This window comes from Microcaecilia unicolor, chromosome 2 (genome assembly GCF_901765095.1).
Source record: "Microcaecilia unicolor chromosome 2, aMicUni1.1, whole genome shotgun sequence".
NCBI lineage: Eukaryota > Metazoa > Chordata > Amphibia > Gymnophiona > Siphonopidae > Microcaecilia > Microcaecilia unicolor.
This window is the reverse complement of record NC_044032.1, coordinates 506,502,033-506,521,240: the sequence shown is the minus strand read 5'-3', so window position 1 is coordinate 506,521,240 and position 19,208 is coordinate 506,502,033.

Here is a 19,208-nt window from a genome sequence, read left to right as displayed (position 1 = left end):
TCCAGGGTGCAGTAGAGGCATCAGGATGGATTGATGACTATGAGGACAGTGGGAGCCCCACAGGGGAAGACTCTAACATACTTTCTGTTCCTGCAAGGCCCAGACCATAGCAAGCAGCTTGGGGATGGGATGCAAGAGGTGGCTTCCCGAGGGGATGGGGAGGAGGAAGGGGAGGAGGAGGGGGAGGGTTGGAGTAGGGTCACCTAATTGCTATGCTATTGTGGTATGTGCTGGGGGAGAGGGGGATGGGTGGGGTGTGTATGTGCAGGAGGAGCTGATTTAATGCTGGGAGAAGAGGTGGGGTTGTGTGCTGGGAGAGAGGGCGTGGTGGTGGTGGTGTGGTGGTGTGGTGGTGGTTGGTGGGATGTTACAGAGATGCTGTGCACAAATAAATATACACTTACCTATACTGTAATTGGTCAGAATGAGTCTTTTATTTATTGGGATTTATTAAACTACCTTTATGAAGAGATTCACCCAAGGGGTGTATAGTAGGTACAGTTTAAAACATAAAACTTACAATTTTCTTAACAGCATAAAAATAGTAAAATGATCATGTATAAGCATAAATACAACAAACGAGGTAAACTTGAAAATAGCAAACTGAAACCTAATAATAGGGCTACTAAGAAACAGGATCAAAAATATACACATTTAACAGCACTGATATTCAAATAACAGAGATATAATATGATGTCAGCATAATATTAATATATTTCTAGACATCCAGTTACATTCTCCCAGTCTCCCTTTTCCTAAATAAAAAATTCTGGAAAGATAAGTAAATTAAAATATTTGAAAAGAGTTTATATATATATATAAGCTATTGCTCTTAAAAAGTTGACCGGTGAAGAGGTAGAATGTTTCAATAATCGCCACATAAATCCTGAAAGGGTGGTGGGCGGTGAACATCACTGAGGTCACTTGATTAAAAAGCGGCTGAAACTGTTGATCATTGGACCTAATTGGTGATATATTGAATATACACCTGAAGTGCAGTGACTGAGATATATCAAAGGAAAAAGGGAGACTGGGAGAATGTTAACTGGATGTCTAGAAATATTTTTGATATCATAATATCCAGTATAGAGAATTATATAGTGTGCTAGTAATTGAGCTGTAGCATAATATTAATGACATTTCCAATAATCACACATTAGAACATTCAAATAACATAGCTAAATACCAATGCTTTTCTACAATTCGATGCTACTAATTGGGTTTCTGCCAGGTACTTGTGACCTGGATTGGCCACTGCTGGAAGCAGGATGCTGGGCTAGATGGACTATTGGTCTGACCCAGTATGGCTATTCTTATAAGAACGTAAGAACACCCATATAGGTGAGTGGCCAAGTGCAGATATATAGATAGGGACAAGATTTGTGGTACAGAGTCAGTTGGGATAAACTCAAGGCAAATTCTTTATACAGTTAAACAAGATATAAGGAACTAATCTAAGTTACAGTGTGTGTTTGCAGCTAGTCCAGGTGCAGAATGAGTCTTTGTCTGGCACAGACACTCAGCTAGTATGCGTTGTGTGTGTGTGTGGGGGGGGGGGGGGGGGGGTGGGTGGGGGGGGGGGGGGGGAGGAGAGCTCCTCAGTCTCATGGGTCAGTGGCTGTTGCTGTCCCTCCCCTGGCAGGACCTGTTTTCTTCGATAAGAGCCAGTTTGTGCAGCATACAGCAGTTCTTTAAAATGTGGCAACTTTTCAAGGATCTAGAGCAGCTCCCTTCCGAGAATGGTCCAGACAACTGAAGTGATTCTTGAGCTGGCCAAAGGTCCGTTATATGATGGTGTGGGTGCTCTTATGTCTTGTTGTATTCCTCCTCTGCCTCATGTTATGGGTGGACTATGGGAGTCATGAGCCAGTTTCACTGCCACTGTGGGGGGGAAGCAGAATTACAGATATGGGTATGTATTGGCTATATGGTGACTTTGTGGAAGTGGGGGTAATGGTTGTGGTTCTGGGGGGCTCTAGATGGAGGGAGTGGGTTGAAGGTTAGGGAGAGGAGGGGAGGGGAGGGGTATGGATTTTGGTACTCCCTATACTGCTTACCTAGGAGCCAGCCGCTGGTATCTCCCTTGGTCAAACCTGTTGTATATTCCTGAATTCTACAGAATGTATGCCTAATGGTGGAGTCTGGGCAGCAAGCCACTATCTCTCCCTGGGCTCACACACAACCTGCAAGTTCTGGGAGGTGATATGGTTTTCTACTTCCTGTAAGGTGCCCTTATGTTCTCGGTTGGTGTCTGAGTGCAACGTGTGTGCAGTCAATGATGTCTATGACCGAGCAGTTTATACACTAAAATCTCATATTACATCCATGACAATCATGGTTTCATGCTTTGCAGAGCACAGAAACCACAGTACTACTACTACTACTACTCACTACTATTACTACTACTACTACTACTACTATTTCTCATTTCTATAGCGCTATACAACTAACAGCTCTGAATAGTGAACTCCACTCTTCTCATAATGCTGGGAAGGTGGTTCTCCTTGTATCTCTATACCTCTGCTGCTGCTTCTGACTTGGTGATCACTTTCTTCTCTTGACATGTCTGCAATCTATTGGAACTTCAGGTACTGTTGTCTACTGGTTTTCATCTTTTCTTTCAAATAGGAGTGTTGCTATAACTACTGCCTCTTCTTTTTCTTCCACTAGGCCACTACACTGTGGTATACCTCAGGGCTCTGTACTATCTCCCTTGTTATTTAATATTTTCTTTAGTCCTTTAGCTCATCTAAATCAGGAATCAAATATCAAATTCTTCATTTATGCTGATGACATCTCCTAATTTATCATGTTTCACCTTCAGCTCTGGATTTGTTGCCTTTGCAGCCATGTCTTCATTCTCTTTCAAAATGGTTGTCTCCTTACCAGATGGCTCTTACCCCTTCGAACCCCCCCCCCCCCCCCCCCCCCCCCAGCTTGCTGGATCTCTGGTTCATTCTCTATCCCATCTCTTCCACATAACTTGTTTGATATCCAAGTCTTCCCTGTTAATTATTTCCAGTAACTTGGAGTATATCTTTGACTCTAAGTTGTCTTTTGATTTCCAGGTCTCTTAGATTATAAAAAAAGAAAAATAAAAGCTTCCATTGGATTTGGCGTATCTGCTCTATTAAGCGGATTCTTGACTTCCCTGCTGATCACACCCTTATTCACACTTTTGTTATCACCCATATCAATTACTGTAATGCTGTCTACTGTTCTAGCTCTGCTTGCCTTCTTCACCGCCTTCAAATACCTCACAATTCTGCAGCTTGCTTCTTATGTAATGCTAAGCACTGGGATCATGTTTTTCCTCTCCTGTCTCAATTATAGTGGCTGCCTGTACATCACAGATATTGGTTTAAGATTCTATGTCTTACCCACAGGGCACTACTTCTGGGTTCTCTGGTATATCTTTCTTCTGTCACAATTGCCTGCACCCCATAATGTGTACTCTACTCCTTGGACTCACGCCATTTGGTTCTTCCATCTCCCATGAATGCTCACCATGAAATCACCGCAGCTCAGTCTAATTCTTTCTAGCACCTTTTCTTTGGAATAAGTTGCCTCCATACCTCCATTCCAAATTGTCCTTCTCTAAATTTAAGGTTCTCCTAAAAGCACACTTTTTTGAACAAGCATTTGGCATTCAGTTGAATTTAGGTACGGTTGATTCAGGTGGGTCTCCACTGCCTCATTAATTGGAACAAGGAACCATGGTATCATATCTTAGTATCATTGCTGCATGTTCGGTCTTATCTGTCCTATTTTGTGTTGGTGTTCTTTTGTAAATGTTTAATTTATTTTATTGTTAGCCACTACAACCTGCTTACAGAATTGGCAGGTTATCAAAAATTTTAATAAACATAAACATAAACTGAGTCATGTTGTTCTGGAATGCCTGGGTGGTAGTGGGGAAAGTAATATAGTCAAAGGTGTGGGTGAGAAAGGCATTGAGGAACTGAGCAAGGCAGTTGAAGATGGCGGTCTGGATGAGGCCTACATGACAGCTAGCACTGACTGGAAATGCTGGTGGCCAGAAGGCGAGGAAGCAGTGATCTTCAGTTGAACTGGTGAAGGATTATCCTGCCTGTCCTGGGCTGGAGGAGGGGTTGTAGTGTAGATGGTCACAGAGGTGCTTTATGGCAGCCCTGTAAAAGCAGAACCTAGTAAGACATTCCATGGTTCCGTGAGGTCCCAGGAAGTTGATGCAGGGCTGAAGATTATCTGATAGGAATATCTCCTCTGGGGCCCATCCCCTCAAACCTCTCCATCCACCTCCAGCAAGGCGTGAGCCACCAAAGAATTCAGCGCATCTATGATTGACGTGCAGGTGTCCCACCACCAGGATTCCCTCTAAGGTGAACACATGAGCAATCACTTATAGAAATCAGGAGTGTCACTCACTTAAGAGGGATGCAGGAACAAAACTTTTTACTGCCTCATGGGAATGGTAAAAGCTTTGTTCCTTCAGTAAAAAAAATACTTTCCTCCCATTCCTTCTTCCTCAGTGTAGGTCTCACTTACAGGATCCTGCAGCCGGCAGAGATTCACAGTAAGAGATTCTCTCCGTGGCCTTCCTCCTGCCATGTCCTGCCCTCTACTGTAACTTCCTGTTTAGCATCAAACAGGAAACTGCAGTAGAGAGGGTGGGATGCGCAGAAGGAAAGCCACAGAGATTGGCCCTGACTGTGAATCCCTGCCAACTGCAGGAACTCAAGGAGGTTGGATAAAACAGGAGATGGGCTGCTGTATCCATGTTGTTGTTCTTTATTGCTGGTAGCATTTTTAATAAATTTCACTTATATTTCTAAACATGCTGGGTTGTGCAGTATACAGATGTATACAGAGGAAGTATATTAACAGAATAACTTTTCATAGGTAGAGTAGTAATTTGTTATAAATCGTAATCAGTGTGTCATTTGGAGGAGCTGGTTATAGGGATATGAAGTAGGTTGAAACCTGGGAGTTTTGTTTTGTGGAATTCAGTGGTATATTATAAAAATGCACTTAATATTCTTTATTAATAGTATTTACTACTGTTTGATATACAGCAGAAGTTAACCAAGTCAACTTCATGCTTTCTAACATAATTTTGTAACAGCATTTTCTCAGTTATTACCCAAATATGAACACAATTATAATGTTAATAAGTTTTGGATATTACTGAATTCTATTATTCTATATCACTGTATTTCCAGTTTTGGCACAGTATACGTCATCACAAGGACAAAATATAAGAAAACCTGTGGACTGCATTAGGGGCTTATAGCCCATTTAGTTATGTTTAAACGAATGAGAGATCTGTATGAAAGAAAATATTTATTTTTATTATTTTGACATATGAAAACTACTTCTCCCTGAAACATACTCAAAACAGAATAATCCATTTGTACAAAAAAAAATGAGGTGAATATGTGATTCCATGTGCCCCAATGAAAGGAGAGTTTAATTTTACTTCCAATATTTACAACACCAGGCTTCCCAAGGCAGATTACAACAACAGTTAAGATGAACCATCAGTAAACTGCGTATTCTCACTGAAATGTGGCCATGTATTACTGTTTAAAGCTGTTTTAATGATATTTAGTTTTTATTTCATGATATTTATATCTACACATAGGAAGCTTTCAAATAAATGTAAAGCATTGTTGCATAAGTAAAAAACAAAACAAAAAACTTTTTGTCCTCCACTGCCTATCCAACTGGAACAACTTTTGACTTTTTACAGATGGAACAAACAGATAGCTTGGGGCGACCCCCCTCTCTGCTCTTTTTTGGCTGTTGGGCTATTTTCAGTGCTCACTCAAAAAACATTTAGCACACAGCAGGTCGCTCATTAGAGGGAACACTGCCCACCACCACAGGTGCAACCCACTGACCCCAGAAACACCACTGTGCACACCTCCTACTACACCTTGTGTGACCCAACACCAGAACCTGCACTGGCACACAGTTGTAAGACACACACCAACTGCCCATAACACTTGCTCTCCTACCACCAACAAACAGTCCTGACACACACAGCTGCAGCACTAGACACTCACTCTTCCACCACCAGTATACAGTCATCACACACAGAGCTGCATCACAGAGCACAGTGACAAACAGGGAGTGGACACACAGAGGAAAAATGAGAAACAGAGGACAAACAGGTAGGAAGGTCTAAAGGTAGGTGTGGGGGTTTGGGGACAGTGAGAGTTTGGTGAAGGAAGGGGAGAGATACAGAGTAAGGGATGGATATGGTTGGTGAGGGGCTTGCTGATGTGGGCAAGGAGTTGAGGAGATGAGACACAGAGGAGGCAAAGCAGGAAATGTGAGGGTTAAAAAGTTCAGACTGGGAGGAAACCACACAAAGTTAACAAAGCCACTCAGCAACTCTCCACTATTTCTCACAAATGACAACTTCCACCTCTCCACCTCTCTAACTCAGCAAAATCACAAATGGGTCCAAAGACAGGTTTAGCTTTACCCTAGACTCATTAAAGCAGGTCTAATTCTGGGCATTTTTTTTCTGCCACAAGAAGTCATTTGCTGTCCATTATTCGCACAAAAACATTCATCACGTAACACCACCCATGCCACACCCATGAAATGCACTCTCTGGGAACATTTTCTTTTCAGCAGTTAGCAGACATGGGCACGTTTTTTTTTTTTTTTTTGCTTGATTATATGTGTTAGATATTTGTCTGCAAGAAAAATATATATCTTTCTGTTATGCCATTTTTAGATGTTTTTCTATTTCGAAAATGAGCCCATAATCTGCCAAGTGTAGCAAAACACAAACAATTGTTTCTCCAGTGTAAACAATTACATTTTATTATATTATAACCATCGTCTTGTGAATGTTCATCAATTTATGATGTAACTATGCAGTTTATGTATTTGTCTTGGCTATTCTTAGCTATTTGCCTTATAATGTAGTTAGAAGCATTCCATAGTGTCAATAGCGTGTATGCCAAATTAGTTCAGTAGTACCATCCAGTTCTCAAATGTTCCAGAGGAAACTGGCCACTAACTCACTGCAAAGCTGAAAAGTCTAGGGGGAGTGACACATTGCAGCCTGGAGTAAGGAATTGATCATGTCAATAGTGCATCATATACTGCAGAAAAATCTCAATTTTTTTTACTATTTTTAAAAACAAAAAATTGTGCCTGAAGTTTATTTGAGTAGTGATTGACACCTTAGGCAAGTTGCCTGCTGGAGTAATACTGTAGTGATTTATACACTTGAAATATCTCCATAAAAAGTGATGTTTTTCTCTCCATTCCTTCCACCTTCTCACTTTCCCTCCTCCCCCGTTTCCCTTTCCACTTACACAATTAATGAACCAACAATGATGTCATTCCATAAATATAATGACTACAATGGTTTGAAGATGTGCTGGCTTTTTTTTATTTTTTGTTTTTAATGTGATGTCTCTTAACATACCATCCCTGGTGGAGCATAAAGATTTCTGCAAACAATTATATCCAAAATGAATTATTCATGCAGGGATTTTTTTTCCATTTATAACTACCGGTATGTTAAGCAATAACACATAATTCCCACATACAATCAAGCCAGTAATTAAATATAGCTTGAATCATGATCTTCCAAAGATCTATCCAAACCTTAATGACTGCACTGTACACACTACAGTGCTCATTAACAATTTTCCACAACACATTTGATACTGCCTCAGGAAGTCACATCTTAAGAAAGATGAAGATAGAATAGAAGTCCATTCAGGGGAGTTTGGGAGTCTTCATCATAAGTTCTATAAATAGATTTTTTTTAAAAAGGTCCATTTTGCATAAGTCAACAAGGGAGAAATTGGAATGTCTACAGTTCTGCAGGTAGTTTACAAAGAATATGCTGATGGAGAAGCCTTTTGTAAAACATTTAAAACGGACACTGGTAAATACACTGTATTAGAGGAGTAGCCTAATGATTAGGACAGCAGGCTTTCATCCTGGTGACCTGGGTTCAATTGCTACTGCAGCTGCTTTTGACTTTCAGCAAGTCACTTAAACCCCCCATTACCCCAGGTACAACCCCCCCCCCAATTTATGCCTATGTTACTAAGGTGTGCTATGGGCGTGTTAGCATTTTTAACATGCGTAAATGGTTTACATGATTAAACGCTAATGCGCTCATAGTAATGTATAGTTGCATTAGCATTTAATGCACCTTAAATTTAAAGATGCGTTAGAAATGCTAACACACCTTAGTAAACATACCCCTTAGACTGTGAGCACTCTAGGGACAGACAGAGTACCTGCATATAATGTGTACAGTGCTGCATACATCTAGTAGCACTGTAGTAGTAGTATTTGTAGCACACAGGAAAAACAGCAATATTGAAAGGCTATGCGTGAAAACAAAGCACATGCAGTAATGTAGTATATTAAAAAAAACTGATAGATACAGCTATTTGTGGATGCATTCAGATAGGAGTGGTCTGCTATGATTTTCCCAAAGTACATTTGATGTTGACCTGTAATGGAATATTATGTTAGTCTTGTATATTTTGTTATGTATGGTCTCCTTGTAAACACCTAGGTGATAGGAGGTATACATTTTTAAAATAAATAAATAAAGCACAGAGCATAGCAGAAACTTTTACATGTGCTATCACTTATATGTAGAAGTGGCTATTTGGAAACCATGACATTTAAGTACCAGCACTTATATATGTTGTCCCTGGATCTCATATAACTGCATATGTAAGGTGGCAGTAATTAATGTTCAAAGTCACTGTAAGGTTTCTCAATGCTTGTGTTCTTTAAAACAGAAGAGGCAGAAATTTTAAAATGGGGATCAAGGAGATTTACTCCCTTAATTTATGTATGTATTTAGATATAACACTTTTATAACATACAAAATTGACCAAAACGATTTTATGCATTGAACAAGACACATTCATGATTATTATATAAAGAAGGAATATAAAACAACAAAACTAAGACAAAGGAGTGGAGGAGTGGCCTAGTGGTTAGGGTGGTAGACTTTGGTCCTGAGGAACTGAGTTTGATTCCCAGCACAGGCAGCTCCTTGTGACTCTGGACAAGTCACTTAACCCTCCATTGCCTGCTGCATTGAGCCTGCCATGAGTGGGAAAGCACGGGGTATAAATGTAACAAAAAAAGAAGAGGGAATCTGTGGGACTGTTATATCATTAAGGAGTAAAAGGGGCACTCAAGGAGGACAGGACCATAGCAGAGAGGTTGAATGAATTCTTTGCCTCAGTCGTTAATGAACAAGATGTAATCTACTTGTACCAGAGATGGTTTTCAAGGATGACGAGGAGAGGACTGAAAGAAATTCCGCTGAACCTGGAAGATGTTCTGAGCCAGATTGTAGTAGTAAATTACCTGGACTGGATGATATACAACCTAGGGAACTGAAAGAACTCAAATATGAAATTGCAGATCTACTGTTAGTGATCTGTAATCTGCCATTAAATTGTTCATAGTACCTGAAAATTGAAGGCCTACACAGATGAGACGGAGGGCCTTTTTGGAACTCCGCCCTAGGGTGGTGGCACTGGGAGCAACTTTTATATTACGTTTTCCTTGTTATTGTAATGTAATGCTTGAGGGTAAACAGTTTCAATTTGTAGACCCAAAACAGTTAAAACAATTTCTAGATTAGAGTGGAATTGAATGTTGTGTGCCCTCCCTAAATGCAGGCTGGGGTCTGAACCAGAGGTTGCAACCACTAGTCCTTAATTATTGCTATATGTTTTACTTTAAATTCTAAATTCTTGGATTCCAAAATTATCTAAACTTGTGGACAGAAAGGCTGTTAATGATATTTCTCTTTATTTTTTATTTTTGCCTCTTGTATAAATACCGATTGCATATTCATGTATTGTGATGATATATTGAAATATATGAATAAAGAAAAAAAATTGAAGGGTGGCCAATGTAATGCCTACTTTTAAAAAGGGATTTAGGAATGATCTGAGAAATTACAGACCAGTAAGCCTGACGTCAATGATGGACAAATTATTGGAAGCTATTATAAAGAATAAAATCACTGAACACACAGTCAAACATGGTTTAATGGGACAGAGTCAAGATGGATTCAGTCAAGAGAAGTCTTACCTCACCAATTTGCTTCATTTCTTTGAAGGTGTGAATAAACATGTGGATAAAGGTGAAACAGTTGATTTGCATGCACTGCCTCCATCGCATGCACATCTCTCATTGTGTATATCCTGAAAATCTGACCATCTGGGGTGCCTCCATGATCAGGTTGAGAACCACTGGACTAGGGGACACTCAAGGAAGTTAAATGGTATTACTTTTAAAACAAACAGAAGGAAATATTTTTCTCACTCAGTGAATAGTTAAGCTCTGGAACTCATTGCCAGAACATCTGTTATCAGCGGTTAGTGTTTCTAGGTTTTAAAAAAAGTTTGGACAAGTTACTGGAGGAAAAGTCCTTAGGCTGCTATTGAGGAAGACATGGGAAAGCCACTGTTTGTCCCTGGAATCAGTGCCATGAATCTTGCTACTATTTGGGATTCTGTCAGGTACTTGTGTCCTGAATTAGCCACCAATCATTTAGGTGTCACATTTGACATACCTTGGACCTCCCTTATCCCGAGGGGTAGCAGTAACAGAAAATGGGATTCAAGCCCTTTTCCCATTCCACAAAAAAACATTGAATGGCTCGAGATAGCTTGCAAGCATGCTAGGTAGAAAGAAAACCAGGCAGCATTTGGAAGATATATAACTACTGAGGAACAATCATCATATTGTATAAAGCTATTTTCCCCATTAAAGAGAGGGTATGACGTCTAGGAATGTAATTTATCAAGGCATCTAAATTACAGCAATACAGGGACCACAAATCCCGTTAGATCATTATTTCCAAATATTTAATGGTATCTCCCACCTAAATTAAAGGAAAGGCACCTGCCCAGAAGGATATAATAGAATTATATAAAGGCATCACCACAGATTTCTGCAAGTTGAGAGTAAAACCAGAATAAAAGCCAAACTCATCCACTGCATTAAGAAGGGAGACCAAAGATTGTGAGGGTGAGTGAGAATTAAGCAAATATCAGCAGTATATGCCAGGACCTTTACAGTCAAAGTGCCCCTTGTCACCCCCTGCACTTGATCATCCCCAAGATGGTACGCAAAAAGGGACCAAGATACAGAAGGAACAACAATGGGGAGAGAAGACAACCCTGGCTTGTATCCCTTTCTATGGCAAACCTCTCCACCCTGACACCATTTACCAGAGTATGGGTAGAGGGGCCTACATATAAAGTCTGAATCACATGAAGAAGCTACCCGTGTATTATTATTATTATTATTAGCATTTGTATAGCGCTACCAGACGCACGCAGCGCTGAACATCTGACACAGCGAGACAGTCCCTGCTCAATAGAACTTACAATCTAACATATACAACATGTGTGTATCTCCACATGTTGAAGCACTTGAAAAATGTAGTTCCAATTTGCCGCATCTGAGCTAACCAACATACTGGGTATATTCTCTCGTGTGCAATGAGTCATAGCCAATAAAATTTTTCCTGACATTTACCACTGATTGTCAGCCTTTTACAAAACCAACCTGATGTTCGCCTATCAACATCAATAAACAAGTGGATAATCTATCCACCAACACTCAAGCAAAGATTTTTAAATTCACACGGATAAGAGAAAAGGGGCAATAGGGCTCCAGAAATAATACAGATTTCCCAGGTTTTGGGATTAATGTTATTAAGGCCTCTTTGGTCCAGCGGGATAAGGACCCCTGCTCCATAACATTGGTATAATATGCCAATAAAGGATTACACAACTGGGGCGCCATCAACTTATAAAATTCTGGATATACCCATCTGGGCCTGGGACAGTGCAGTTCTTCCCAGTGCATATAGCCTACTGAGGTTCCTTAGCATGAAGTGGGGCATTAAGGGAGTCTACGAGTGTGGATGACAAGCAATGGAATCCAGAATCAGACAAATAATCAGATACATCAGGGCCCTCTCCTGATGGGTGAGTAACATATAGCTACCTAAAATGTTGCAACAAGTGTCAGAGATATCTGATTGCTTGGTGATAAGAACCCCCGTTGGGGTCTGCAAACAGGATGTGTATCAGAAACCCTGCCAGACCTTGGTTACCTTCATAAGCAGCTTCCTAGATCTCTTGCCAAATCGATAGTATCTATATTTACGGTAAAACCCCCCATTTTCTTTCTGCACTCATGTATAGGAGAATTGAAAGCCGCTTGAGTAACCAACAAAGCTTCTTTAAGAGGTTGAGCAGGGTGACTAATATATTGATGCTTAGCAATTCTATATTTCTGTTCTAACATCAGAATACCTTGGACAATCTGTTTAGTTCTGGCAGATTTGTAAGCTAATATGTCCCCCCGTAGCACCACCTTTACAGTATCCCAAACAAGATACCCTCCAATATATGTTACGCATTAAAAGTGGTAAAATCTGCTCACTTCCGTTTCAGATATTGAATAAAATAAGTGTCCTTATGTAAGTAGGAAGGAAACCACCACCCACCAAAACAGCTAGCAGATCAGGTAATTCTACATCAGGCCAATTAAGGGAGTGATATAACACCTCAGTAGACCCCCCCATCTCCACCGCACAAATGGAGGAGAAAAACACTTTTGAGGTTAATATGTAATCTATCCTTGAAACGTGCCATGTGCCCACAATAGATGGGTGTAATCCCTCTTTGTTGGGTGGTAAAGACACCAGGGATCCTCCAACCCCAGAAAAGAGCATAGATAAGGCATATCTTTGTTAGAAGTGCCCACTTGGGGGGGGGGGGGGGAGGGAACTTAGAGGAGGACCTGTCCACTATGCTATGAAGTACTTTTTTGACATTACCCATAAATATTAACAGGGTGGAGAGTCAAGCCACACCCATAGTGACCAGTCTTTTTAAAAAATGTGGGAGTTGGGTGCATATACTGTAAATTGATTTTAAAAAAACTTGCCACCAAAGGTGATATTTAAGAGCAAGTATCTATTATAGTCATCCTTCAATATAAACTGAACTTTACTATACTCCAAGATGAAGATTCATCACTCAGGGCCCCTTTAACTAAGTCACATAGGTGCCTATCCAGCTCATTTTTGAAAGAGAAGGGCGCCCATCTTTCGACACAAATCGGAAGATGGGCGTCCTTCTCTCAAGGTCAGCCAAATCGGTATAATCGAAAGCTGACTTGGCCATTCCTCAACTGCTTTCCATCTCTAAGGTTGACCTAAATGTTGAGATTTGGGCGTCCCCGACCGTATTATCGAAATGAAAAATGGATGCCCATCTTGTTTCGGTAATATGGGCTTCCCTGCCCCTTCGCTGGGCTGTCCTTACAGATGGGCGCCCTTAGAGATGGGCGTCCCCATTCGATTATGCCCCTCCACGCACGCCCAACGCGCGACTACCAAGTGGCTCTTGTAGTAATTTCATTTTTGGAGTGTGTCTGATACTCCTGTCTGAAAAATATTTTTTATTTTCTGGCACGTGTAGCGGATGCGCGCCTCTTGGCATCTGATGCGTGTAGGTCATTATCACCCAAATTCTTTACCGCTAAGTCTTTGGCTGGTGGTAAGGTCTCAGATCTAAAATGGACATGTAGCAATTTTGATTTTGCCACATGTCCATTTTCGGCAAAAAAAGGCTATTTTTACAGGTGCGCTGAAAATGATTCTGCGTGCGTCCAAAACCTGTGCCTACTCTACCGCAGGCCATTTTTCAGTGTGCCTTTTTAAAAGGACTCTTCAGTGCCTCTTTCCCATTTCCTGATAGTTAAGATCTCCTCATTACACTTTGCTCTTGTAAACTTGTCACACCCTGTCTGCAGGAGATCTTTAATTCATTTATCTAACATAACTTGCAGCATTTTAAATTACATGACCATTCATCCATTTCTTGAAACTGTTGACCCCTCAAATTGAACTGAATTAGGTTTTCTCTTCCTTCTCGTTACTGAGTCTCACTTGGAAGCAGGGTTCACTAAAATTTCCCAATTCCCCTCAAAATAAGACACATTTCACACAACAGAATTTCTTTATTCTTACACTATCCTTTTTACCTTTCAATGGATTTTCACTTTTCTGTATCAAACCAAGTGCATCAAAATGTACTTTGCGGTTCCAAGTTCAAATTCCACCATGAAAACATTTAGACAAAGCAATGAATAGGGTTTTGACTTGCTGACTAAGCCAATTAAGACTGGAGCTTCCTCTTCCAGTATTAGCAAGTGTCCTGCTAGCTTTACCTAGGGTGTAGTCAGTGGCTTTACCTCTGAACAAATGCTGAATTCTAGAAAGAAAAGACACAAATATTATCCTCATCCAACAAGTCCAAGACAAATTGGAGGATACAAAAATTGTAGAAGACGTTAGTACAGATCTTTTATTGTTACTCCCCAAATTTAACAGTACAAGAACAGGATGGCCTGTAAAGTGTCTAGTGAATAAATATTTGTTTAAAACAATGTTAGAATTAATAGTTAAAGAAATAAATAATTGAATTCAGCTGAAATCTCACGTCTTTTCCCAGTTAAATTGATTCAAGACTGTCTATTCAGCAACCCTCCCTTCAACATGATGCCTCTTTATCAGATAAGTATTTTCCTTTTATCTTAAAAGCAAACTTTACTATGTTGATGCATTTTGAACAAATAACTTGTTATATATAAGAAGTGATTCTTTTGTGTTTTATTTTCTTTTACAGGTTTCAGTTACCTTGAATCCCAGGATTAATCAGGTATTATCTCTAAGGGGTCCTTTTACTAAGTTGCAGTAAGCACTAAAGTGTACTTACTGGAACTTAAAATGCCTTATTGTGGGGTGCGCTCAGGGACCCTGTTTTAATTTTGGCATCGGTGTACACTGGGGCAGGTCAGGGGCAGAGAGTAGATGTGTTTCTTGCTAATCGGTTAGTGCAGCTTCATTGCCACGTGCCAACCGATTAGTATGTGGTTAGGGTGTGAGCCCTTACTACCTAGAAAATAGATGGCGGAAGGCAGTGGCGATCCTTGGTCGACTGCCACCCAGGGCGAAATGCCACTGCGCACCCCCCCCCCCCCACACACACACACACTCACACCAGGTGGAGCGGTTGTCCATCCCCCCGGGTGTAGCACAACCCCCCCCCCCCCCCCGGTATATCAATACCCCCTGGTGTATTACCCAACCCCCCCCCCCCCCCCGGGTGCATTCTTACCTGCTGGGAGCAGCCACGCTGCTATTGGTTCCGCTGGTTCCCTGCTCCCTCTGCCCCAGAACAGGAAGTAAGCTGTTCTGGGGCAGTGGGAGCAAGGAACCAGTGGAGCCGACAGCCGCGACTGCTTTCTGCACCCCTCCAGCAGCGTGCAGCTGGGGTGGAACGCCCCCACTGCTCCACCTTTGGTACGCCGCTGGCGGTAGAGGCCAAAATTAGCACACAGCCATTAATAGAAAATTGTGGCCATTTCACTCATGCGGGAAAAATGGCTTTACTGCATGGGAATGACCCATGTAAGCATGCACTAAGGTCAAGGGCTCCTATATCTGTGTTTCTCTAACTTCTTTTTTCCTATTTCCCTTTTTGACTATTCTCCTGTATTTTAGTCTCTTTCAAGCTTATTTTCGAAAGAGAAGGACGCCCATTTTTTGACACAAATCGGAAGATGGGCGTCCTCACAGAGTCGCCCAAATCGGCATAATCGAAAGCCAATTTTGGGCATCCCCAACTGCTTTCCGTCGCAACCAAAGTTCACGGGGGCATGTCAGAGCCATAGCGAAGGTGGGACTGGGGCATGCCTAACACATGAGCGTCCTCGACCAATAATTGAAAAAAGAAGGGTGTCCCTGACGAACACTTGGACGAATTTACCTGGTCCTTTTTTTCTTATGACCAAGCCACAAAAATGTGCCCTAAATGACCAGATGACCACCGGAGGGAATCGGGGATCACCTCCCCTTACTCCCCCAGTGGTCACCAACCCCCCTCCCACCCTCAAAAAAATGTGTTTTTTTTTAAATATTTTTTCCAGCCTCTATGCCAGCCTCAAATATTATACCCAGCTCCATGACAGCAATATGCAGGTCTCTTGAGCAGTTTTAGTGGGTGCAGTGCACTCATAGGCGGGTCGGTGGCCCAACTGTTTGGGGAGGCTAAAGGGGGCGGGGTTAGGGGTGGGGCCAGGGATGGAGCCTAAATCCATAATTGTCTGATAACACACAGAAAAAAATAAAACTAAAAGTCACAATTAATACCTTTTATTAAATTTAGATATTAGATATGTATCATATGTCAAAGAATAAAGTGGTTGCTCAAGCATATACTAACCACAATCACTCAACTGCAAAACACTATGCACAACTTTGTGCAAAAACACACTCAGAACCTTACTGTACCATAAATATGACACTGGGCAGAACCTAATATACCATTAGGAGCTTATAGCCCATTTAGTTATGTTTAAACAAAAGAGATCTGCATTAAAAAAATATTTATTTTTATTTTGACCTATAAAACCACTTGTCCCTGAAACATGCCTAAAAACAGAATAATTTATTTATTACATTTGTACCCCGCTCTTTCCCACATACAGCAGGTCCAGTGCAGCTTACATAGTAAACCTTATGCAACACTTATGCCCTGCAGCATTCTAACCCTTCTGAAAAAAAGTCTGCCCTAAAGAAGACAGGCAACAGTGGGCCTCAGCATGGGACTGTGCTCAAACCTCCACACTGCATTTTATTGAGCAGTAACAGATTAGGAAAGGGGAAGATGCTGGATATCTGGGGCAAGGGGAGAGGTGGAATGCTTTGTGAGGGGATGGGTAGTTAAGAAAATGGACAGGGAAGGAGAATGAAAATGATGAACAGGAGAGTAAAGAGATGCTGGAAGCTGGGGGGGGTGCTGAACATAGTGGTCGGAGGTAATAGGAAAGATGATAGACACTGGAGAAGGAAGGTGGATGTTGGGCACAGAAAGAAAGAGGGTGAATGGACATGGGGGGGATCCTGAACCTTGGGGTAGAAAGAGGGAATTGCTGGGTATGGGGGGGGGGGGGGGAAGATGACATCCTGGATATGGAAAAGAGAAGAAGTGTAGAGTGGCTGGTGCTAGACGGGGGGGGGGGGGGCACAGCTGGAGGTTCAGATCGGAGCCGTACAAACATATTCAGGCCAGTTCTCTCCTCTCCACCGTGGGGCCTCCAGCCGATCCAGCTCTGAATAAACCAGCTGAGAGGCTGCCAGTACCTTCACGTGCTCCTTCTGCCACCATTTCTTCCTGCTTCCACCGCCTCGGTCCGATTTCGAGCTAGGTGCCATTTTCCCCGCTGCTCACTGCTTCCGCGATTCAACCACAGTCAGCCTTGCTCTGCAAGCGTCAGGGCTTCTCCTCAGGCGCGTCCTGGACGGAACTCCCGCCTACTCTGACGCAACTTCCTCTTTTCCGCAGAGGTGGCAGTGAGACGCGCCTGAAGAGAAAGCCGGCCCTGATGCTGGCAGAAGGCTGACTGTGATTGAATCGCCGGTGCCGAGGCAGAACTCTTCAGACTTGAGGGCAGTAAAAATGACGGTCACGGCGGCAGCAGAACAAACACAAGCAGGAGATGCAAGACAGGTGGCGATCATGGTTGGGCTGGGGAGGCTTAGCCTCCCCAAGCCTCTTATACGGGGCGCCTATGAGTGCACTTCAGGCAGGCAGACCCAGGCCCATCCCCCCCACCTGTTACACTTGTGATGGTAAATGTGAGCCCTTCAAAACCCACCAGAAACCCACGTACCCACATGTAGGTGTCCCCCTTCACCCCTTAGGGCTGTGGTAGTGGTGTAAAGTTGTGGGGAGTGGGTTTGGGGGGGAGGTTGGGGGGCTCAGCACAGAAGGTAAGGGAGCCATGCACCTGGGAGCAATTTCTGAAGTCCACTGCAGTGCCCCCTAGGGTGCCCAGTTGGTGTCTTGGCATGTCAGGGGGACCAGTGCACTATGAATGCTGGCTCCTCCCATGACCAAATGGTTTGCATTTGGTCATTTCTGAGATGGGCATCCTCGGTTTCCATTATTGCTGAAAATCGGGGACGACCATCTCTAAGGACGACCATCTCTAAGGTCGACCTAAATGTTGAGATTTGGGCGTCCTCGATCGTATTATTGAAACAAAAGATGGACGCCCATCTTGTTTTGATAATACGGGTTTCCACGCCCCTTCGCCAGGACGTCCTCAGGAAAACTTGAGGGCCCTTTCGATTATGCCCCTCTGTGTTACTCTAAAATTAAAACATACAGCAGATTAAAATTTACATGGTATTAAAATAATATCATACATCAGAGGAACCAAAATCCTGAAGAAATAAATGAGTTTTCAATGCTTTTTTAAACTGGTCCATATTTTGTATTGGTCGAAGTTCAATGGGCAAAGCATTCCATAATTTCGGACCTTTGATGTAGAAAATAGATGATCTGCATTCTTCCAAATAATCCTGATGAAACGAAGGCATGTGAGGTAGCTGTTTCTGATATGATCTCAAAGAGCAAGTAGGTTGATAACATTTTAGAGTGGCACTAAGAGTTAGTGCCATAACTAAGAGTTGGTGAAATATTACCATTCAATATTTAAAAAATTAGCATTAAAATTTTAAATTCATTGCAAAATTTTACAGGGAACCCATGCAGTGATTTCAAAATTGGAGTAACATGATCATAGCGAGAACCTCGTTTAATCACTCGGGCTATAGCATTTTGAACTACTTGTAGCACCTTCAGCATGTTACCAGTAATCCCCATTAGCAAACTATTACAGTAATCTAACAGTGGACAAACTACAGACTGGACAATTTTACAAACGTTTTCGACAGAAACCAATGATCTAATATGCCGTACAATTCTTAATTTATAAAATACCTTTGCAGTTATATTTCCAACCTGGTTTTTCATAGATAATGAAGTGTCAAGTTGCACCCCAAAATTGCTAATCTGATGGACAATGGGGATATTAGCAGAGTCAATGTTAAAAATCTTAGGACAATTTACCACTTTTGTACCAGAGAGGAAAAGAATTTCAGTTTTTGAAATGTTCAATTTCAAACAATTTCTCTCCATCCATTGCAATATTTTTAAAAGGTAAAATCTCAATTTAACAAAAGTATCTTCAAAACAGTTCTCAACAGGCAATACAAACTGTATGTCATCAGCATACAACTTGTATTGCACCCCCAAACATCTTGATTTAAG